Source organism: Sus scrofa, chromosome 6 (genome assembly GCF_054392235.1).
Source record: "Sus scrofa isolate SSC_HxYL_T2T_F1_AM1 chromosome 6, Sscrofa_HxYL_maternal_Yorkshire_Landrace_v2.0, whole genome shotgun sequence".
Lineage (NCBI taxonomy): Eukaryota > Metazoa > Chordata > Mammalia > Artiodactyla > Suidae > Sus > Sus scrofa.
In genome coordinates, this window is record NC_139388.1 from 15,245,167 (window position 1) to 15,270,350 (window position 25,184).

General features: G+C 42.5%; 1 long non-coding RNA gene across 8 annotated transcripts in view; it reads right to left on the reverse strand.

The window, feature by feature from the left end:
* The window catches only part of LOC146402219 (uncharacterized), a 98,097-nt gene that overhangs the window by 29,753 nt on the left and 43,160 nt on the right, over positions 1 to 25,184 (reverse strand). For 2 of the 8 annotated variants that reach the window (XR_014805543.1, XR_014805541.1), the window contains exon 3: positions 20,142 to 20,324. The exons of 5 other annotated variants lie outside the window; for them this stretch is intronic. This is a non-coding gene — a long non-coding RNA (uncharacterized LOC146402219). Of the gene's footprint in view, positions 1 to 20,141; positions 20,325 to 25,184 lie in introns of those variants that run through there. One more of the 8 variants, XR_014805547.1, reaches the window with a different exon arrangement.

The window sequence follows — 25,184 nt, forward strand, 5'->3', positions numbered from 1 at the left end:
CACCACAGCTCACGGCAATGCCGGAACCTTAACCTACTGAGCAATGCCAGGGATCAAACCCGCAACCTCATGGTTCCTAGGCGGATTCGGTAACCACTGTGCCACGATGGGAACTCCTATCTAGGCTTTTAAATCAGGCCCTTTCACATATTTTGTGACAAATGAAAATATCCAACTAGCTCTATATAGTGATATTTATATTATCTCAGATAATGCTAAGGAGAATACATTTTATATTACATATACAATATATGCATTGTATGTGTGTGTATATATATATAACCAATTTTAAAATGAAAATGGTATCATATTAAACACACCAACTGCAAATTGTTATCTTCATTTAACCCTCTATATTGCCTACTCCACAGGTCCAGACACGTAGATATGTTATTCCATTTAACTACTACATTGTGTGGAACTGAAGACCTTAAAGAATAGCTGCTTATTAAACATGGGTGGCTTGAACACAGGAATTCCCAGAATCCCATGAAACTAAAAGAACAAAAAGGATGAGGATCTACAAAGACCAGAAAATGAGATGGGAGATGAAAACAGATGAGAGATGTCCACACAGTGTAAGCAGATGGAAGGGGAGAGAGAAGCAGAACCAGAGAAAACTGGAAGCCTTGCATGGGACTGGGGTGGGGAGGAGGGTGGTTAGGACACGTGGATAATACCACAAAGCAAGCTGATTTATCCAGTGGAAAGGCTCGAAAATCAAGCATCAGGCACTTTATACGGCAGAGACAAGCCACAGGAAAGACAAAAGGGGTACAGTGGGAACTGGACCTGCATATCCCATCCCTATATACACAGGCCACAAACTCCCATAGCATGGGTTTATTCTCTGGAGGGAAAATTGCAAAGGGCCAGACTGAAGCAGTGAATTTAGAACAAGAAGATGAATGAAAGTCTGCATACAGTACGAAGAAACATCACAATGCCTCCCCTCCATCCCCAGCCCTATTCTCCAAACTGGTTCTATCAACCTGTCTGCCCTGAAGCCTGGAAGAGCCTTCTTTAGAGGCAGTGAATAACCCCTGATAAATCTACTGTGTGAGGATGTATCAACAAAAAATTCAAGTCTTTTCTTTATTTCAAAGTGTTGGATGTGATCCTGAGGTCCCAAGCATGGCTATGCCTATAAGTAGCTTGAAGGTAATAGAAATAAAAAGGGGAGTTCTTGTTGTGTTTCAGCGGGTTAAGAATCCGACTAGTACCCATGTGGAAGCAGGTGTGATCTGCATTTTTATGGTAGGTGTGGCCATAAAAAGAAAAAAAAAAAAAGAAATGAAAAGGAAGTAGAGGGAATACTCTAAAATTAGTGGCCAAGGATATAGGGGATATGTTTAAACTGTGGATGCCAGAGACGGGTGGGGCTAATGGAGACCTACTGCGGATGTCAGATGGAGACGGATGGGAATGAGAGAGAATCAGGAGCAGCAACCAGAATGTCTATTTCCTAATTCCCACCAAGCAGATAGTCATCATGGGACCGAGTGTCACCAGGGCACTTTGCCATTCAGCAGTCATCCCGTATGTACCTACCAGGAGCCTAGGGCTGGGTTAGGGAACATACACAGACTTAAGACTAAGACTCCGCTCTTGTCCTCAATGAACTAACCAATGAACTATCCAGAGCAGAACTGCCATTCGTAAAGCTCTCTGCTGTCCTAGGGAGGACAAGGGGTCCTGAGATGCTCCTGTCACTTCCACAGATCTGTGCCTAGGCACGACTGTGTCTGTGCAGACCCCTCCTCAATTTCCTCACTTTCTCCAGCCTGACACAGAAATTTCTTTCTCTTAACACTCCACTCACTCTGTCAGAATCCCAATTCTGCAGAGCCAAAGGGCTCTTCCCATTGTCACGTCAAACTAACAAATAAGCACGGAAAATGCTCACTATGTGCAAGTGGCATTCAAATTTCATCGCAGAACCCTGGAAGCTTAGCATTTATAATGTCTTCAAGACAGAGGAGGGCTAATCTAGTAAGTAGCAGAAAGGTTTTTGTTTTGTTTTGTTTTGTTTTTTGGCTGTGCCTGTGGCATGTGCAAGTTCCTGGGCCAGGGATCCAAGCAGCTGCAGTGACAATGCCCGATCCTTAACTCACCGCACCACAAGAGAACTCCAGAAGATTTTGTTTTCTATTTGTTTAGTCATACTCTCAAGCCATCCCACCAAGAGGGAAGTTTTTAAGATTATAGTTCTGTCCTTCGAGAAGGGAGAAGGGTCCCTCAGACAAATTCTCCCAAAGCAATGGGGCCAACCATGATGCTGCTGGAGAACAGAGGGCAGTCTGATAAAGAACTTCAGAAGCGCAGCAGCTTAGACCTAGACCCATGGTCCACACATTTTTTGTTTCTAACACTCCCCAAGATGATTTTGTGAAAACTAGATAGTCATGGCCAACAAGCATATGAAAAGATGCTCAACATCGGTAGTTATTAGGAAAATGCAAATCAAAACCACACTGAGATACCACTTCACACCCACTGAGTTAACCATAATTTTTTTTTCCTCTCTTTGCCTTTTCTAGGGCTGCTCCCACGGCATATGGAGGTTCCCAGGCTAGGGGTTCAATCGGAGCTGTAGCCACCGGCCTACACCAGAGCCACAGCAACGCGGGATCCGAGCCACATCTGCGACCTACACCACAGCTAGACGCCGGATCCTTAACCCACTGAGCAAGACCAGGGATCGAACCTGCAACCTCATGGTTCCTAGTCGGATTTGTTAACCACTGGGCCACGATGGGAACTCCAACCGTAATTTTTTTTTTAATGGAAAATATTAAGAGTTGTCAAGGATGTGGAGAAATTGGAACCTTCACACATTGCTAGTGGAAGTATAAAATGCTGCAGTGGCTGTAGAACAGACTGGCTGTTCCTCAAGAGGTTAAAGAGAATTATCAACAACTTCACTCCTAGGTATAGACCCAAAAGAATTGAAAATGGGTATTCAAACAAATACTTGTACACCTATGTTCATGACAGCAGCACTATTCATAATAGCCAAAAGGTAGAAACAGCCCCAGTGTCCACCAGTTGATGAGTGAACAGGCACAATGTGATATTCCATTCAGTGGAATATTATTCAATCATAAAAGGGAATGTAATACTGATACATGCCACAATTTGGATAAAAATTGAAAACATTACACTAACTGAAAGAAGCTAGACAAAGTCACATATCGTATGATTCCATTTATGTGAAATATTCAGAGTAGTAAATCCATAGAAACAGAAAACAGATTGGTGACTGCCAGGAAAAGTGACTGCTTAATGGGTTCAGAGTTTCCTTTTGAGGTGATGAAAGTGTCTCGGAAATAGCGGTGATGTAACCACAACACTGTAAATGTACTAAATGCTATTTTAACGTGGTTAATGGTTAATTTTATGTTTTGTGAATTTTACTCAATATAAAAATCCATAGAAGAAAAAAAAAACTAAGTAGTCCCCATACTCATTTTTAGTTAATATTTAACATTTTGGAACATAAGTTCAGAGTTGCAAAGGATGTAATTTCTGGTATATGACACAGATGCTGGCTGTGCCAAGAGGACAGCGCCCTGGTATAAGTAATGACTTTTTTTTTTTTTTTGTCTTTTTAGGGCCACACTTGTGGCATATGGAGGTTCCCGGGCTAGGGGTTGAATGGGAGCTGTAGCCGCCGGCCTACACCAGAGCCACAGCAACGTGGGATCCAAGCCGCATCTGCAACCTACACCACAGGTCACGGCAACGCCGGATGGTCAACCCACTAAGCAGGGCCAGGGATTGAACCCGAAACCTCATGATTCCTAGTCGGATTCGTTAACCACTGCGCCACAAAGGGAACTCCAAAAAAACTAAAAAAAAAAAATTTTTAAATACATGAACAACCTCTTCTTTATTTTTACTTTTTAGGGCCACATTATTTTATTTTAAATGGGCAGTTTTCAACAAAAAAAAACCCCACTTATAAGATATACACAGGAAAAAAGAACGATCAGATATTTTACACCATTCCTTTCCTCCTTGAAGCTATACTGCCATTGGAGTTCCCGACATGGCTCAGAGGAAACGAATCTGACTAGTAGCCGTGAGGACGCAGGTCTGATCCCTGGTCTCACCCAGTGGATTAAGGATCCGGTGTTGCTTTAAGCTGTGGTGTAGGTCAAACACTTGGCTCAGATCAGGCATTGTTGTGACTGGCAGCTATAGCTCTGACTCGACCCCTAGCTTGGGAACTTGCATATGCTGCGGTTGCAGCCCTAAAGTAAGTAAGTAAGTAAGTAAGTAAGTAAATAAATAAATAATAACTACACTGCCATTAAATTTTCCCATATATTTTTATCTTTGTGTGATTTTCTTAAGTTTTTGTTTTTAGTTTCCTGACACCAAAGATTCCAAATATTAAAAATCTCTTCTGGATTGGGTTGTGGTAATTGGTATTAGTATACTTGATAAAAACAACATAAATATTACGAGTTTTGATAAATAATATGATTACTAAACACGAAAAACATTTGTTGAAAATGGAGATATCTTAATAGAATGAATGGAGATTTTTTTTCCCATTTATCCATGAACTCATGGAGTAATATCACCTCTTACCAAAATGAAAGTTCAGCATATACTCTTATTTGATTTCATTTCTACACATTCAAGCATTGTTCATATAAATGAGTCTATGGGAATAAAGGGTTTTGTTATGTTGATGTCAGTCACTCGATCCTTCCATGGTGTATATGCAAAAATTACCCAGTGGTCAATCATGAAAAAATTAGTTTCTGTGATCTATCTGCTGACAACTAGATTAGGCATTTCTTCAATTCTTTTTTTTATAATGATTTTTATTTTTTCCATTATAGCTGGTTTACAGTGTTCTATCAATTTTCTACTGTACAGCAAGGTGGCCCAGTCACACATACATGTGTACATTCTTTTTTCTCACATTGTCATGCTCCATCATAAGTGACTAGATATAGTTCCCAGTGCTATACAGCAGGAATCAATGAGTTCTTTACTATAAAGCTCAAGTGTACACAAATATAGAAGAATAATGAAACAAATCTCTACATGACTACTATCAGGCTTTTGACAATTTTACCAACCTATGGCCAATCTTGTTTGATCACTATCCTTCTCTACTACCTGTTCTCCACCCCTGACCCTTTCACCAGGGCTGGATTATTCTGAAGCAAATCTCAAGTATCATACCACTTCACCACTTCATCTGTAAATATTTCTATTATAGTTCTAAAAAGTAAGGACACTTTTTTTTTTTTTTTTTTTGCTTTTTAGGGCTGCACCCTCGGCACATGGAAGTCCCCAAGCTAGGTCACTGCAGCCACAGCAATGCCAGATCGAAGCCACATCTTCGACCTACACCACAGCTCATGGCAACACCAGATCCCCAACCCACTGAGTGAGGCCAGGGACTGAATTCGTATCCTCATGGACACAAGTTGGATTCTTAACCCACTAAAACACAACGGGAACTCCACCATCGTAAGTTATTTATAAAGCAAGAAATATGAGGGAAAGTATGGCATTTCTTTGATGTCTGCATGTGCATATATCAATAGCAGGTGTTCATCTTCTGAAAATAAATAAAATTGACGTATAAATATTACAGTTAACGTTACTAATTTTGCTTGATATCATCATGATTGAACTTTTTCTACGAGAGAGAAAGGTATATATTGTACTAATTGTCTAACTGTTGTATTATTAACATTTTATAAGAGAAAAGATGAAGATTGACTTCTATTGGAATATTTCATGATATATTTTGACAAAAATCACCTTAATTAACTATCAGATTGACTACTGCACAGAAAATCTGAAAGAAATCACATAAAACTTTTTCGGCAAGTTTATCCAATGTATCTTTTTTTTTTTCTTTTTTTTTAGGGCCATGCCTGAAGTATGTAGAAGCTCCCAGGCTAGGGGTTGAATCGGAGCTGCAGCTGTAGGCCTATGACACAGCCATGGCAACTTGGGATACAAGCTGCATCTGTGACCTATGCGGAAGCTTGCAGCAAGCCTGGATATGTAACACACTCAGTGAGGCCAGGGATTGAACCCACATCCTCATAGATACTAGTTGGGCTCTTAACCCTCTGAGCCACAAAGGGAACTCCTATCCAGTATATCTTGAATAGTTTATTCATCCTAGAACATATTAAGTCTCTTTGAGAAGAATCAGCATTATTAGCTTGTACCACCCTGTTGGAGGCACTTTTTTTTTCCTTAAAAAAACATGTCCTGTGTTGAGGATTCAATGGAATGGTTTACCTTAAATAGAGAAGAGGAAAAGGCATTTAGAGGATTTGATGTTTGCTTTGCTTTCATGGTTTGTTGTTAGGAACAAAGTTTTCTTCAACAATACCCGAAAGACAAAAGTGTCTCTAGGGATTTCCCGTCATGGCACAGCAGAAACAAATCCGACAGGAACCATGAGGTTGCAGGTTTCATCCCTGGCCTCGCTCAGTGGGTTAAGGATCTGGCATTGCTGTGGCTGTGGTGTAGGTGGGCAGCTGTAGCTCCGATTAGACCCCTAGCCTGGGAACCTCCACATGCTGCAGGTGCGACCCTAAAAGGACAAAAAGACAAAAAAAAAAAAAAAGTGTCTCTATCACACTTCATATCTGAATTCAGAATATCCCAATGCAGATTAATTCCTCTTGATAGAAAAATGTAAAGACAACAGAAGCCAAATGGTGGGCAGTTTGTTTTTCCTTTTTGACTAATTATTAAAGGAGCCTTTTCAGAAGTCCATATTTCAAAATGTCCCTCTGTTTGATGCCCCAAAGGTTTTCTTGGAGAGGTTCAGGGCAGAGCAAAAGTGAGCATCCCCTTTGTGGTTCAGTGGGTTAATGAACCCGACTAGTACCCATGAGGATGCAGGTTCGATTCCTGACCTTGCTCTGTGGGTTAAGAATCTGGCACTGCCGCAAGCTGCAGCACAGGTTGCAGATGAGGCTCAGATCTGGCATTGCTGTGGCTGTGGAGTAGGCTGGCAGCTGCAGCTGTGATTCATCCCCTAGCCTGGGAACTTTCATATGCCACGGGTGCGGCCCTAAAAAGAAGAAAAAAGAAAAGCGTGGATTCCTTTTGTAAAGCAAGAGAAGGTGGGAGTATGACAGAGACTTCGGCAGGACTAAGTAGGCCTGCTTTCACAGATGCAGCTTGAACTGAGAATCTGAAAATGAATTCCTTTAGAACGCCCCATACTGCTGCTTCCACCCTGAAGACCACTAGCTGCTGACCTCTGCTTTGAGGACATTTTCTTAGACTGGGAAACAGTAAATATGGAAGGCTAGACTACTGATTCGCTTCAGTACTCAGGAAGTCTTTAGCCCTATTGTTCTAATCGGAAATGTATAATCAATATGTGGTTTCTTGTTTCCCTCCCGTGGTATTTTGCAAATTAATCATGAGGACCAGTTAATAATACTACCTTGGTTTGCATAGTACTTTTAACTTTCTAAAAGACTTCATTGTCTGAAACTTGTGTTTTCTTCTTAACTGTCCTTCAAAGGCAAGTCTTATCCTTGTGGACAGAGGTGGGTCGTGGAGACCCAAGGCAAGACTTATCAAAGATCTCACGGCATATCTGCTGTGACCTGGTTGGGAATAGCACCTGCTTACCTCCTTTCTCCAAATGCATAAGCATGAGAAAATACGGAGAAAACAACAAAAGCAGGGCCCTAGGAAACCACCAATTAAGCACCAGCAAATAAACACAAAGTATGAAGTATATCCAGCATTAATACGCTATACAATATACAGTATACCTAGGTTTATAGTACATGCAGATTTTTTAAAAAATCACTTTTTCTGGGGGGGGAGGACTGCACCCAAAGCATATGGAAGTTCCTGGGCCAGGAATCAGGGATGGAACCTGAGCCATCGCTGCAACCTACTCCACAGGTGCTGCAACCCTGGATCCTTAACTCACTGCACCAGAGCCAGGGATTGAACCTGTGCCTCACTAACAACCTGAGCTGCCACAGTGAAAACTCCCCCAAATCATTTTCTTAATAGTAACAGAGACCAGTAATATTCTTAGTTTACTCTACCAAACTATGACTCAGTTAACTGATAAGGGAAAAAACAAAAACCTGAAGCTCCCAAAGGCATCTTTATTCTAAAATGCACATTCATTCTTGATAGTGCAGTGACCTATGATATATTTCCTATTCTGTAACCACCCTGCAAAGGTGATGCCCTTGCTGCACGGAATGTTGGTGACCAAACAAGGAAGTTATTAGAAATAACAACGTTTCAGGATACGTTTTTTTTGTTGTTTTGTTTTTTCACTTCATTTGAAGCCAAGTTTTATTTTCTGATTAATAACACAAAAGGTATTACAAAAGAGGTTTCCCTTCCACCCCTTTTCTCCTCCGCCCTGCTCCTCTTGCCAGACGTAATCAATGAGAAAGAATTTAAAACCTGCAATCTGTTGTAATCCTGTACATGCTGGGGGCAACATGAGATAAACCTCTGGAGGCTAATCCGTAGCCCAGGAAGTGTGTGGGTATTGCAAGACCTTTGTTATGGAAGATGAAGTACAGAAAGTTTGGAAGCAGGGTCAAGATAAAAAATGTCACAACATACAAGCAGGGAAGATGAGAGACAAAGGGTTGAAATAAAGAATCTGGGAGTGTTGACTCAGAACTGTGAGTAATGGGTGAGCCCAAGGCAGGAATGGGAGTTTTCACAAGTCCCCGAACAGTTAAAATCAGAATAAATCCAGGTAACCTAGACCAGTCCGACAGTGTGAAGCCTAGGCACGACTCTAAGACTGCCCCTCTTTTCTGAGACTGATTAATGATCCTGAGCCTCTGCCTCTGCCTTCCCAAACTGCTTCATGAACATAGAATGCTGACATTTTAGAGCTGAGAATAAACTCAGAAAATATCTAATACATCTATTCTCAAGGAATTAGGTCTCAGGACACCATAACACTCTTTTTTTTTTTTTTTTTTTTTTGGTCTTTTTGCCTTTTCTAGGGCCACTCCCATGGCATATGGAGGTTGCCAGGCTAGAGGTCTAATTGGAGCTGTAGCCACCGGCCTACTCCAGAGCCACAGCAACATGGGATCTGAGCTGCGTCTGCAACCTACACCACAGCTCACGGCAACGCCAGATCCTTAACCCACTGAGCAAGGCCAGGGATCAAACCTGCAACCTCATGGTTCCTAGTCAAATTCATTAACCACTGAGCCATTAGGGGAACACCTACCATAACACTCTTAAAGATACTGAGGACCTCAAAGAGTTTTTGTTTACATGGGCCATGTCTATCGATATTTACCATAGTAGAAAGGAACACTGATGAATTTTTTAAATAGTTATTAATATATTTTAAAAATAACAACAAACACACTACATGTTAACATAAATAGGACTTTCTATGAAAAATAACTATATTTTCCAAGATAGAAAAAAATTAAATGGCAAGATGGCATATCTCACATTTTTGAAAATCTCTTTAGTGCCAGACTTAATAGGAGACAGCTGGATTCTCATCTCTACTTCAGCATTCAAGGTGTTTGATATCACATGGCATGTAGGAAAAACACGTATACACACAAGAGTGGGTTTGAACACACAGACTTTCTTCTCCAGGGGTCTTGGGACTGTCGTTGTTTTTGGACCACAGTTTGAGAACTACCAATTTGATGTAATTTAGGTTTGCACATAACCTGTAATGCCACTTAATAGCAATGCCACCTTCAGCAAATCACTTCACCTCTCTAGACCTCAGCTTCCTTAGGGGTAAAGTAGGACTCATAATAAACGTCCTTTTTATGACTGTGTGGATTCTTACAAATGTGTATCCTCACAGGCATTTAAAATATATAAGCAAAAAAAAAAAAAAGACACACACAAAAATAAAATATATAAGCAAGGTGATACGGATGTTTAACACAGTGCTTGGTCCAAAGCAATCACTCAAATGATGGCTCTTCTACTATTGTTGTTAATATTTGTTATAACAACACGCCAAGCATTGTGCCAGGTACCAAGGATCATATCAAAGTAAGATAGCCTGAGTTGCTTAAGCGCAGGAGAGATAAAATAAATATACAACTATAGAACAAAAGATTATGTCAAGAGTGATAGAAAAGAGGGAGAGGTCATATTCATTCTCAACAAATATTGATCAACTGCCTTCTGTTTTCCTGGAGCAAGAGAGTGGGGCCAAGTGAGCTACGGGAAGGGTGACAGGAGGTCTGGGGGGTTAGGAGAGATATGGGTGGCTCACCAACACGTTGTGTAGGCTTTGGAGGCCACCACGATTTGGGACTTTCATGAAAAAGTGGCATTTGAGTTAGAATCTGACAAGGGGTAGGATCTGGGAACAGAGTTAACATACACATTCTTTTATTCACTCATTCAACAAACATTTGATTTTTCTGCCAAGTTTGCCCCATGTTGCACAAATTAAGGATCTCTACTTTCAAAGAAGGTATTTTTGCACTTAACTGTTTATATAAGAATTATATGATCACTTAAAAAAAAAAAAAACAAACCTAGAACAGGAGTTCCCATCGTTCCTCAGTGGTTAACAAACCTGACTAGCATCCATGAGGACTCGGGTTTGATCCCTGGCCTCGCTCCCTCTGATTTAGACCCCTAGCCTGGGAACCTCCATATCCCGTGGGAGCGGCCCTAAAAAGACAGGGGAAAAAAAACAAAAACAAAAACAAAAACCTAGAACATGCAGATGAGCGAAAATAAGAACCACTCATGATCTTCCAATCCAGAGAGCACCACTTCAGGGCCAGGATAGGGTAAGGTTAGTGATGCATTTGCCTGAGGTGCAAAATTTAAGCTATAGGGTAAGTGCTAAAAAGTTCAGTAGTATTTTAATTGTTTTTAAAAATCAGAATTATTGCAAAACATCCAGGATGACACAATACCTAACTTTGAAAGAAAGGTAGGCTCCAACCCTGTGCTTGCCCCACTCCGCCTCACTGACTGCTTGGTCGTTCCCTTCCGTCTCGCCACCAGACCCATTCTCTGGGCTCTGTCCTGCTCTGATCTCTGCAGGCATGGTCCTTGAGAGCTGATCAAGGACTGCATCAGCGGGCTTCTTTGCCTTCTGGCCTCTGGCTGCATTCAGCCGATGGGAGGCACTTATTAGCAACCAGAGGGTGGAAGGAGAGAGAGGTTGGAGCATTTCTTTCCCCACTCCATCCCTTCGCATCCGTATGCTCTGGTGACAGCTGCTGCTTCTATGAATATAACTCCTGTCCAGAGGCCCTTCTCCCACACCCTCTACTTTCACAGAGCTCTCTTCAAGCCTACTGCCAGACCCTGGGAACCTCTCCTGTGGATTCCCTTCATGCTGCCCACATTTCTGTAAACTGTCCCTTTAGAAGGAATTCTCTTCTAAATTGCAAATTAGGGTGTCTTCTGTTTATTATTGGAAACTTAGTTGTTACAACCACTGTCAATTTTGGGTCTAAGGTGTTTGGCATTTAAAAAAAAAAAAAAAGATGTTGGTTAATTTCAAAGTTCCGAGAAAATGCTATTATTGGAGTTTCCTGGTGGCCTAGTGGTTAAGAATCCAGCATTTTCACCACTATGGCTCAGGTCGCTGCTGTGGCACAGGTTCAATCCCTGGCCTGGGAACTTCTGCATGCCATAGGCGTAGCTAAAAAAAAAAAGAGAGAGAGAGAGAGAGAGAGAGAGAGAGAGAGAGAGAGAGAGGGAGAGAGAGGGAGAGAGAGAGATGCTATATATATTACATGTTTTATGTGATTATATGTTTAGGAAAAATACAAGGAAAAACCATCATCTGTGCCTTTTCTCTCCTTGTTCCTTCCTCTGCTACAGGGAACTGGTCACCCCCACTTCACTGTCTCCTTCCAAGACAGACCCGATTTCTACCAATTTCTAGGCTGGGGCTTGAGATCTGAGATGACTTAACCTGAGCTGTCCCTCAGTGAAATGAAAGGGTGTGTGTTGGGGAAGGGCCGGACAATTATCTGAATTGTGTGTCACTGGAAGCTGGAGCAGTGGGGCCACCTGTGTCCCGCTTTGTCACAGATTTGAGGAATCCAAGGGGGAAGCAGCAGCACCCCATTCCTGTGCCCACCTTTACTTTCCCTAACCGGCCCCCCACACGGCCCCTGAACCAGGCCTGCTCCTTCCCTGTGCTTCTGGCATCCTGAGGATGGGTTATGCATGAAGCTTTAGGACTCAGCTTCCCCAAAAACCACCTGCCAGATTCAGCACTAAGTGAGCAAACCAGTGCTTACGTCCAGAGGGAGCTCGAAGGAGCTGGAAGGGCAGGTCTGCCAGGGTGGACTTCCTCCTCACCCCCTAAATAAACCGCTTGCTCTCATTGGGTCCTCACCACCTGCTGATTACTCATCACGCCTGTCTGATTATAGATTTGGAAAGTTAGAAGGAACATTCGCTGTATAAAAGAAAACATTGTGGGGCCCAGTGGAGGAGGCCCCCTCCGCCCACTCTCCCAGGAAACCCGTGGGGGAGGTGGCGGGTGGAGGAGAATGCAGTGGGGAAGACGGATCTCCTCGGAAGGAGGGGACGGCACTCCTGGGTGGAGGAACCGAAAGCAAACAAGGGCAAAGGGAAGTGAGGCGTGAGCATCCAAGCGGGAAATTAGGCAAGACAGAAAAAGCAACCATGCTCCGAGGGGCATCCAGGAGGGGTCGAGGTTGCATAAGAAGAGAGAAGCACTCAGCAAGCAACGCAGGGGGTGGGCAGGGGAGGGGGGCCCTGAACTGAACCCCATAAAGGGGCTCACATTTCCCTGATGGCTGTGAAAACTCCTTTCCCAAACATGTTAAAGCAGGAAGAGAATGAATCTAAGTGGGGATGGCTTTAGGGGCTGCCCCTTTGTCTTTTTCTCAGACCGTTAACCGAGTTTAGACTCACCCCCCTTGGATGCCCATTAACTGAGCACCGACTATGTGTGAAACACTAGGCGTGGAGCTGAGGGAAGACGTGCAATGCCCCTCAAGTCCAACAGGGGAGACAGACACGCAAAAGAATGTGTATAATTACAGCCCGGAGAAAGAGCATGTCTACGGGGGGAGCAGCGAGGAGACAGGACTGAGCTCAAGGATAAAACGGTGCGTGGATGAGGCGTGTCTCACCAGCGTTTAGAAAGCTGAATGGGAGTGTGTAAGGTGGAATGGAGGCAAGGTGTAGAGGAATGGAGTGTGAAAAGATCTGTCACTAACACGACATAAGACTTTGGATAAGATGTTTATCCTTCTTGACTCTACATTCCACTTGAGTTAAGAAGAAACAGTGACACACCACCTAGCAAATACAGTTTGTGGATTACAAAACATGTTTTGAGGACAAAATGACACCCTCAGACCAAAAAGGCAAATGCCACCACAACACAGGTGAGATGCGCTCTTGGAAAAGGCGCTTAGAATAATTTATTCCAATGTTGATTCTGGTTTTGATTACATGGAGTCTCATTTATTCTTACTTCTGACTTTTCCCTCTGGTATAATTTTTTTTTCACACAATTAGACCCAAAGGAGCCAGGGGAGCATATCGAAAGCAAAGCAGAAGAAAATGAGACAACCCCACAGCCAGAGGGGGCAAAAAATCAATTCATGGACTCACAATGGATAGCAGACTAAATGACTCTCAGGGAGAAATTAGCAAACCTTTTGATCTCAAAGTAATACCTTGGTCATCTGCAACCAGCATAAATCTAGACTTTAACAAAGATGTGATTTAAAAATGAACAGGACAATGAGATCCTGCTGTATAGCACTGGGCACTTTATCTAGTCACTTATGATGGAGCATGATAATGTGAGAAAAAATAACGTATATATGTATGTGTGACCGGGTCACCGTGCTGTTCAGTAGAAAATTGACAGAACACTGTAAACCAGCTATGATGGGAAAAAAAATCATTTAAAAAAACTCAAAGTGGCTTGAAAACTTAAATAATAATAATAATAATAAAAATAAACAGGAACACTATCTGCATGATGGTATTTTGTTTTAAATTATGTGATATGACGATCAGTCATATCTCTGCAAAAATCCCACATCATACTGTTAGAATCTAGCAACTAAGACAGACCCAACATTTCATTGCGTAACTCCCTTGCTCAAAAGTTAACTATTTCCTGCTGATTAAAAGATAATGTTAAAATGCCCTTAACCTTATATTCAAGGATTTCTACAACTGGGCTCCACTCTGCCCTACTACTCTTAGCCTTTAAAAAAAAAAAAAAAATTTCTCTACAGAAACTCTCTCCTTTGGCTGAACTCCTTTGCTCAGTGTCCCCCAAACATGCCATGTGACTGCTGCTGTCCTTTCATAAGAAAGATATTCTTGCACTCCCACCCCCATACCTGACTAGGTTACTAGATGTGATATTTTTCTCTGCAGACCCTTAGTCAAAGTTCTTTCTTTTTTCATATTGATACAAATACTTTTAAAAAAAAGCAATGCAAGTTTTTGTCTTTTTTTTCTTTTTGGCTGCACCCATGGCATATGGTAGTCCCTGGGCCATGGATCAAATCCAAGCTCCACCTATGACTTATGCCACAGCGGTGGCAATGCAAGATCCTTAACCCACTATGCTGGGCTGGGGATGGAACTCGCCCCTCAGCAGCCACCTGAGCCGCTGCAGAGACAATGCTGAATCCTTAACCCACTGCAATATCACGGGAACTCCTTAAGCACGTGAGCTTCTTGACATGATTTAGGTAATGTCAGTAGTTACAATGATTTGGTACTCTGTGCTGAAGATAATAGTAAGGATATCTAGACTGAGTCATATCTACTTACTTACACTCTACCCTTTAGCCGTGATCTATACAAAACAGTAAAATGTAAAACTGATTGCCCAATGTTTAAGAAATGGTCACAGTACCTGAGGTAGAAAAGCACTTTAATCTGTGATGATAGTTTATTATACATTGTAGCTTCACATATCTTGTTGAACCAGGTTTTCTCTGGGTGCGTCTATTTGATTACATTGTTTAATTATGGGGAATTTTGCACCTGTTGTGCACAAAGCAGTAAGGTCCTTTGTAAAGGCTTAACAAAGGTTCATTCATTCATTCCTTTCCTATGGTTTCACTGAGCGCCTTCTATGTGCCAGGCACTGTGCTAGGCACCAGATGTACACAGCCCTGTCCTAAAGGAGCCCCTAACATTAGTTCATGAGACAGGGCCAAGGCTTGTAACAGAACTCCCAAGGGACTCTGTGTCAATGATCCAGTGCCATAATAATGCTGAACCAACCACTTAACTTCAGCACTGTCAATTTTTCATGCATCTTGGGTGATTGCCTAGACAGTCCTGCTGATTTGGGGTGAACTCAGTGAAGTATCTGGGGGTTAGCTGCTGTTAGCTGATCTAGAATGACCTTACCATGTTGATCTGGCTCTGTTTCTGTCTCTCTCATCCTCTAGCAGGTATATTCTCAAGGCAGTGGCTTTTAGACATAAGAAGACAACTACACACATGATTTTAATATAAAATATCCCATTGGTCAAAGTTAAGATGCATGACTGAGACCAAGATCAAAATTCCATGGCCCAGGGCTTGGATAAAGAGATGGCAGAATTGGGATTGTTATTGCAATCTATCACGGTCTCTGAAAACACACACTCAACCGAGGGAGGTAAAGGAATGGTTTCTCCAAGAAGGTGATGCTGACTTGAGTTGAATTTTGAAAGAGTAGATGCAAGTTAGCTAAGGAATAAAGAAGGGAAGATGTTTCCGAGTAACCCATATGAGCTGCTGTAAGTACTTCCATACTTTTGCCTCAAATATACACATACTCCTTGCCTGTTAACCTTTCTTCCCTTTCCCATTTGGAGTTTAGATGTTGAGTTCTAGATGTGCAGCCATCTTCTTCTGACCATGAGGCAGGTTGAATGTCTACAGAAAGATAGCACTTAACAGCATCCCTGAGCCACTGGAACAGCCCCAACTAACTATGCCTGGACTTCTTGTCACATGGGTCAGCACAAGGAACTCCTGCAAAATCCCCCGAAAAACTACCTCAACTACCTCGTTCTTCAGTGTTTCACGCTCCACCATTCCTTTCCTTTCTTCCTTCAATCAAAGCTCCCAATCCTTCAGTCAAGCCGACTCCAGAATTTTTATATCATCCAAAGAAATGGTGACACCATCCTCAGAATAATGTTTCTAAATTTCAGGTGCTCTGGATAAGGCAACACCTCTCCCCTGGCCTCTATATCACCAATGTCAAGAGTAAGGCTGGGCCATCCTTGGACTCTCCCTGGCAGGTCCTTCACACCTTCCTTTCCTCATTATTCACGTTTGGCCACCTCTACCTGCCTTGAGACCATCATTATCTGTTATCACTGGTCCCTTTATCCTGGCTTATGCCAGTCACACAAGAAGCCCAGGACCCTAGGTTGTTCCTTATCCCTTGCATTTCATCCCAAATGGCCCTGTACATTCTATTTTCTGACTCCATTTCCTACCCTCACCATCTCCTGAAATTCTCAGAAATTGGGTTGTTGGGATCAGTAAAATCCTTCTTTTTTTGGGGGAGGGCACTTGTGGTATGTGGAAGTTTCCAGGCTAGGGGGTTGAATCAGAGCTGAATTTGCAATGCTAGAGCAACAGCATGCAGCAATGCTAGAGCAACAGCATGCAGCAATGCTAGAGCAAGGCCAGGGATGGAACCTCCATCCACACTATGTCAGGTTCTTACCCACTAAGCCACAACGGGAACTCCCCTCTTTTCTTAGAGTCTCTGAATTGTTTCTTCCCCTTCTTGTTCTAAAGGAAATCTGGTTCTCCTTTGAGGACAATGCCTCTTCTGCAGCCCTCTCAAGTGGTGGCTGCTTTTCTCCCACACCCTACAGTAGAAAAGATATCCTCTTTGTCCTTACTGCTGCTTCCAGACCATTCTGATTCTTTCCTTCCCCAAACTGCCCTTCTTTTTTTTTTTTGGGTCACACCCACACCATGTGGAAGTTCCTGTGCCACAGCAGCAACCTGAGCCACCGCACTGATAACACTGGTTTCTTAATCTGCTGAGCCACGAGAGAATGCCCCCATCTTTGATTGTGATGTTACCCAGACTATGCTAACCTCATTGCAGTCAGATGGCCACTGTCACTCTCCAACCCTGCTCCTACCTAATCTCAGTATCTTTCTACAGGATTCTTCCCAAACACTAATTTCTAAAATCCTTGACCTCCTTTCCTCCAAAAAAGAAGTCCTCTACTTGAGCTCAGTTATTCCCTTCATTCATATCCTTGTTTCACCTCTGATCCCGCTTAGATTCCATGGTCTGTGGTTATAATCACTCCTTCACATATAACCTTGGTTGCCTTTCCCCTCTCTTGCTTCATTGTACTTTTCTGACAGAACACAAGCCTTAATTAAATCTAAGTCTCCACTATGCCTGCACAAGTGCGGCAGCTCAACATGACTGGAAAACTCGTACTCTGATGCTCACTGCTCGCATTTTCAGTTTATGACCACTCACCTTGAAAAGATCTTCAATGTCATTCATCAATTCTGCTTACATTGTCCTAGCATGATCATTAGCCCATCCTCACAGATGGCCATTCCATACCTTCCCCCGCTTTCTTTTCAAACTCCGTAACTTCCTTCCCATCCTAAGGTGACAACCTTGTCACCCATGAACCTTTCCCAGTTCATGGAAAAAGTAAAAACGACGAGAAGGTCCACAAGGACCCCACCTCTCGGCATCCATGCTCATACTCTGCTTTCCCTCCTATTAATAACAATGAATGGCATGTGCTCCTAACTTGGGCCAACTCCTCCGCTTGTGGGCACCTGATTCCATCACTCCAACCATCTCCTCTCTCTCCTGGATCATTTCCAGCAGCAAAAAAACAAGCTGTTTTTTCCTCTCATCTTTTTCTTTGCCCACGATCATGGCACGTGGAAGTTCCTGGGCCAAGGATTGAATCCACGCTACAGCAGCAATCCAAAGCTGTAGAGACAACGCTGGGTTCTTAACCCACTGTACCACAGGAGAACTCCATCTTCTCTTTTTTTTTTTTTTTTTTTTGTCTTTTCTAGGGCTGCTCCTGCGGCATATGGAGGTTCCCAGGTTAGGGGTCTAATCAGAGCTGTAGCTGCCGGCCTACGCCAGAGCCACAGCAACTCGGGATCCGAGCCACGTCTGTGACCTACACCACAGCTCACGGCAACGCTGGATCCTTAACCCACTGAGCAAGGCCAGGGATCAAACCCACAACCTCATGGTTCCTAGTCAGATTTGTTAACCACTGAGCCACAACGGGAACTCTATCCATCCTCTCATCTTTAAAAGCAAACCAAAACAACTTTCTTGATGTCACTTCTCCTTGAAAATACTGTCCCATTTCTCCTCTCTTTAGACAATGAGAATTGGCTGTCTTGCCAACTCCAATTCCTTTTCTCCCATCAGATTTTTATGTTTATGACTCGCCAGAACATCCTCTTGACAAGATCATTAGTGACATCCACATTGCCATATCTAACGCTAAGTATCTATCCTTAATCTTTCTGAAGCTTTTAACACAATTGATTATTCCTTTCTCCCCAGAACACGTTCTTCTCTTGGCACCCATGGCACCACATGCACCTTGTTTTCCCCCTATTTTGCTGGTGACTCCTTCTTGGCTTCTTTTGTCCTCTTACTCACCCTGCGTGCTCTGACTCAGCCTCGTGGCTCTGCATACCATCTCCACGTTGATGATTCTCACATGTGTATTTCCAGTCTGGACCCCTCCTTTGCAATCTGTATCTATATCTAGATTTATCTACCCACCTATCTATCTATCTACCCACTTACCTCTCTATATTTCCCACTGCCTGCTCAACATTGCCACTTCATTGTCCAAGAGGCATCCTGAACTTTACACATCCAAAATCTAATTCCTGATTTCTGACTCCAAAAGCTAACTCTTCCCTTTTTCGAAAATGGCAACGACATCCTTGAGTCAGCCCTGACTCATTCCCACATGTGATCCGTCAATGAATTGACTCTACCTTTAAAATATGTGTTAATAGATATTTTAGAATCCACTACCTCCACGACTACTACCCTGATACAAGACACTGGCCTCCTAGCTGACCTCGCAGCTTCTCTCCTTGAGCCTCTTCTGGTTTACTCACCTCACAATACGCCAAATGGTCCTTTTAGAATATAGATCATTCTTAAACTTACACGCTCCAGTAACTTTCCATTTGGCCCCAAGTCACACTCCAACTGGTAACGATAATGCTTTCCTACATCATTTCTTCTGTTCTGCCTTTGGTAGCTCACAACCTCCTGGTTTATACTCTCCCTGCTCACTCTGATCAGTCACACCACTTTCCTTGGGGTTCCTGGTTCAGCACCTTTGCAATTACCTGCTCCTTTTGCCTAGAATGGTCTTTCCTCGTAGGTTTTCTTGGTTTTTATCCCCCTCACCGCCCTCAGGTCCTCACCAAAACGTTACTTTCCCTGATCCCGCTATCACAAACTGGAAGAATCCCCACCCGCACACCCCTGCCACAATCTCTTCCTTTTATTTTTAAAAATCTCTTCTTTCTTATTTTCTCCATAGCACTTGTCACAATCTGTTATACTATACACTTTATTTATGTATTTGTCCCCCACCCAACAGAATGCAAGCTCCAGAGACATTTTGTCTGTTTTGTTCGCAACAGTTTTCAGGGCCTAGAGCAGTTCCTGGAGTGTAATAGGCACCAAAAAGATGTTTTTGGAATTTACTGCATGAAAGAGATTACAAAGAAGAATAGACAGACAACAGCTTCTTTTAAAAATGCGTAGTGGCATGCCAAGGAGTTTTCTCCTCGTCCGATAATCAGCTCCACTGCAGCGCTTCCATCAGAAAAGTGATGTGGATCAGGTCTGTACAAGGAAAGATCACTGCAGAAAAGACTGCAGTGCTGGGACTGGAGGTGCAGGGAACAACTGAAGCGTTGTTGGCAGAAATTCAAGCGAGAAAAATTGAGAGCCTGAGCAAAGACAATGGCTGGGGACACAAAAAGAAAGGGAGCAAACATGACAGCTATTTAGGAGTAGAAGAGACAGACCCTGATGATCAACGTGATACATGGAAAAGCCCGTCAGATTTCACCCCCAGAAAGCCCTTGACTGGGCCATCATGGATCACCTGCAGTCTCTGGAGAGTTTTGAAAGTCTGGAGGCAGAATTCACATCCTGTCCTGATTCCAGATAAGGCATCTGCTGTTCAACACTGTCAAGCTTCTGAATCACCAAGAACTTCTAAGTTTGGGCTTTATGAGGAACTCCTGGCTCTACTCATCTTCTCATCCACTCTGACCTGTTATGGACACTCAAGAGAGCAAGAACCAATAAGAACCTTAAAACCGGAGTTCCCGCTGTGGCACAGTGGTTAACGAATCCGACTAGGAACCATGAGGTTGCGGGTTTGATCCCTGCCCTTGCCCTGTGGGTTAAGGACCCGTCATCGCCGTGAGCTGTGGTGTAGGTCACAGACGTGGCTCGGATCCTGCGCTGCTGTGGCTCTGCCATAGGCTGGCAGCTGCAGCTCTGATTAGATCCCTAGCCTGGGAACCTCCATATGCCACGGGAGCGGCCCAAGAAATGGCAAAAAGACAAAAAACAAAACAAAAGAACCTTAAAACCATTGATTATCTTCTACCTTAATCCAGCTTGTTCTCCCACTGTTTAAACTGATACCTCTAACACAGAGATAAGCACCATTCTATTGCCAGGGGATCCCCACAGGTGTCCTCCCCCAGTGCCCAGATCAAGGAAGCAAGTTCTACTGAAGGCAACTGTCCATTGGATAATAGGATTTACAGCAACCCAGATTCCCTTCCTGGCATACGTCTTCCAAAGGTCTTGTCTCCCTGAGATGCTTAACATCCAACTGTTACGTCTACAGATGCTTAACCAAAACAGAAAGCTCTAGTCTTCCAGAATTCATTCTTTTAAACCCAGCTACTTAGCCAATACCCTAGCCAGGACGGACACTAGGCTCTGGTAAGCCACACAGGGCTGACGACCAATGGAGGGAGGGAAGGAGGGAGTGTAAAGCCACTCGAGTTTCAGGCCTTGATAACCACACCGCAGGCTGATGCCTTCTGAGTGAAATGAGGAATGCCAGAGCCGCCACATGAAAAGAAATGCAAGGAAAGCTGGACTGTCCTGTTAGTGTCACTGTGGACAGGAAAGACCAGGAACCAAGTAATAGCAGTGAAGAAACTCCAATCCTAGTACACAAGGAGTAATGGTTTGGATGAGAGTAGCAGGAGCGGGTAGTGTAACCAGAAAGGATTAAGAACTCCTTGATCTCTGAGAACATCTGACTCTGATTCAGGGGCTGACACATGGAGCTCACAGCTCTGCTGAATAGTGGTTCCTGGGAGACAAATGTCTTAAGAAAACCGTAGTCTGAGAATACCTGAAGTGCATGCAGTTTTTTGTAGGGATTCTTAACTTGGGACCCCTTGAAATTGGACACAGTATTGTGTTTGAGTAAATGTGCATTCTTCTAGAGAGAAGGCTTTATCTTCCATCAGATTATCTGAGGCTTGAAAAGAAAGTCCAAACTCCAAAATCAGTTGCTTTTACAGGCCACCATAATTTACATGTGTTCCTATACTTATAAAAAGCTTCCTCATCCTTTTTTTTTTTTTTTGTCTTTTTGTCTTTTCTAGGGCCACACCCACAGTTCCCAGGCTAGGGGTCTAATGGGAGCTGTAGCCGATGGCCTACGCCACGGCCATAGCAATTCAGGATCCGAGCCGCATCTGTGACCTACACCACAGCTCATGGCAACGCCAGATCCTTAACCCGCTGAGCAAGGCCAAGGATCAAACCCGCAACCTCATGATTCCTAGTCGGATTCATTAATCACTGAGCCACAATGGGAACTCCTCATCCTTTTTTTTTTTCCTACTCAAAGTCAAGTGAAATGTTGGTTCCATTTTCCCTGGAGAGTGATGGTTCATTTAATTCCAGCAATAAAGCTTCCAGGAAGAAAGCACCATTTAAAGGTCAGTGTCAATAACACAGTGATTATGCAATTCATAATGTGACAAAGCCAGTGGTTACACCTATGACTGACTACCTGACATAATCCAAGAATACACAGTGTAAGAGGATCTTTGCCTCCCATAAAGAAAGAGAAGTCAATTTGTGTGTGTGCTACAGTACAGACAACTTCCCTCCCAGATCTCAAAAGTGAGTAAACATTTATCAAATGGTTTCTGAATTAAACTCCATGTCCTGGAAGCTACACAGGCTATTTTTCATGGCTGGATCAAGGCCTGGGAATTCTAATGTGCTGCTTTACAAATTTGGCCTTCAACCTTTAGTGATCTGCATATCCTCACTTGTACAGTCATCCTTTCCCTGGTATTTGCAATCGGACTGGTTCTAGGACGCTCACTGGCACCAAGCTCAAGGCCCTTGTATAAAATGTATCATATATACATACAACCCACACACATCCTCCTATATACTTTAAATCATCTCCAGATTATGCACACTACTTAAAATAATGGAAATGATATATGAATAGTTCTAAATACACTGTAAAGCCTATGTAAATAGTGGCCAGTGCCTGGCGAATTCAAGTTTTGCTATTTGGAACTTTCTGGGAAAAAAAATTTTTTTCTTCTGATTATTTTCAATTGAGGTTGGTTGAATCCTTGGATGCAGAACACAGGGATAAGGGGGGGACAACTGTCCTTGGTGTCTATGACTGGATAACAGGCCATCATAATAAGATTTTAACTTGCCAAAGTATTCTTTATTTAATTGTTTTTAGAGATATTATAATTTCTTTTCTCTTAAGAATATTTTGTAAATGGTAACCAAAACCCATTTTTTAACTTTGCTTATGATATTTTTAAAAATTTTATTTTACTGAAGTATAGTTCACTTACAATGTTATGTTATTTCTGCTGTATGGCAAATTGATTCAGCTATACAAATATGTACTTTCTTCTTCTCACATTATCCTCCACCATGTTCCATCGCAAGTGACTAGATATAGTTCCCTGAGCTACACAGCAGGATCGCATTGCTTATCCACTCCAAATACAACAGTTTGTACCTACTAACCCCAAACTCCCAGTCCACCCTACTCCCTCCCTCTCCTGCTTCATAACCAGAAGTTTGTTCTCCATGTGGATGCAAATTTAAAAGGGACTTTTTTTTACAGTCTTGTTCTGATATTTACTTGTTGGTTTAAGGAAATGCAACTGATTTCTGTACATAATCATATATCCTGCTATCTTGCTGAATTCATAAAAAAATTTATTTTGTTTTGCTTTTTAAGGCCACATCTGCGGCATATGGAAGTTCCCAGGCTACAGCTACCAGCCTACACCACAGCCACAGCAACGCAGGATCCAAGCCGAATCTGCGACCTACACCACAGCTCACAGCAACCCCGGATTCCCGACCCACTGAGTGAAGTCAGGGATTGAACCCACATCCTCATGGATACTAGTTGGGTTCATTTCTGCTGTGCCAACACGGGAACTCCCGTAAACAAACACCTATACACACCTCTGTTTTAAAAATAAGGAAGCAAAAAATTGTTGCCCAAATTCTGAGGTCACTGACATTATTTTCAAAGACAATGCCTGCCACCTCCTAATCTCTTTCAGAGAAAAGAAGTGGTCTATGGTCAGGTTTTTATTTTATTTTATTTACTTATTTATTTTTTTGTCTTTTTGCCATTTTCTAGGGCTGCTTCTGCGGCATATGGAGGTTCCCAGGCTAGGGGTCCAATCGGAGCTGTAGCCACCAGCCCACGCCAGAGCCACAGCAACACTGGACCCGAGCCACGTCTGCAACCTACACCACAGCTCATGGCAACGCCGGATCCTTAACCCACTGAGTGAGGCCAGGGATCGAACCCGAAACCTCATGGTTCCTAGTCAGGTTCGTCAACCACTGCGCCATGACGGGAACTCCTGTAGACGTCTTTCTGTACCTTTAGTTATTTATTTGTTCAAAGTAATTTTTAATGATTGGAGATATGTACTCTGAATATGCACACATATCCTTTCAATGAAAATAAATATATCTTCTACACTGTTTAAAGTCTTCTGTCACATGTGACTAGGGAATCTAGAGGGATGGGTGGGGGAAGAGGGAGAGAGGTATACATGAAAATTCTATAAGTATTTCTTGTTAATGTGAATATGGCAAAGGGTTTTAAATTTTCATCTGTTAAAATTCATATGATTTTAAAGCACAAACCTGGATATGATGTCTGTTTAAGCGATTAAATATTTTAATTTTACATCATGAGTTACAACAAAGTACGCTTTTTTTTTTTTTTTTTTTTGTCTTTTTACCTTTTTCTAGGGCCGCTTCCTGTGGCATATGGAGCTTCCCAGGCTAGGGGTGGTCTAATCGGAGCTGTAAACACCGGCCTACGCCAGAGAGCCACAGCAACTCAGGATATGAGCCTCGTCTGCAACCTACACCATAGCTCACAGCAACGCCTGATCCTTAATCCACTGAGCAAGGCCAGGGATCGAACCCACAGTCTCATGGTTCCTAGTCAGATTAGTTAACCACTGCGCCACGAGAGGAACTCCCAACAAGGTATGCTTTAAATAAGTCATTTAGAGCATTAAGTCACAAGACTGAAATAGATAATTATTTCATTATTAGTCTCACATATATAATGTTCTTGTTGATTTCTCCTTTTAAGGTTGTCAGTGGTTGCCTTATATATTGTGGTGACCATATGTTGGGTGCATAGATATTTAAAATTGTTATATCTTCTTTTTGTATTGATCTTTTGATTATTATGTAGTGTCTTTCCTTGTCTCTTAAAATATTCTTCATTTTAAGGTCTATTTTGTCTGAAATGAGTATTGCTACTCCAGCTTTCTTTTGATTCCCGTTTGTATGGAATATTTTCTTTCATCCTCTCACTTTCAATCTGTATGTGTCCCTAGAAGTGAAGTGGGTCTCTTGAAGACAGCATATATATGGGTCTTGTTTTTGTATCCAATGAGCCAGTCTATGTCTTTCGGTTGGGGCGTTTAGTCCATTAACATTTAAGGTAATTACTGCTATGTATGTTCTTATTGCCATTTTATTAATTGTTTTGGATTTGTTTTTGGAATAATTTTTATTTAATAAATTGAATGTATTATTTATAATTAATGAATTGAAAATAATTTAATAACTTGGG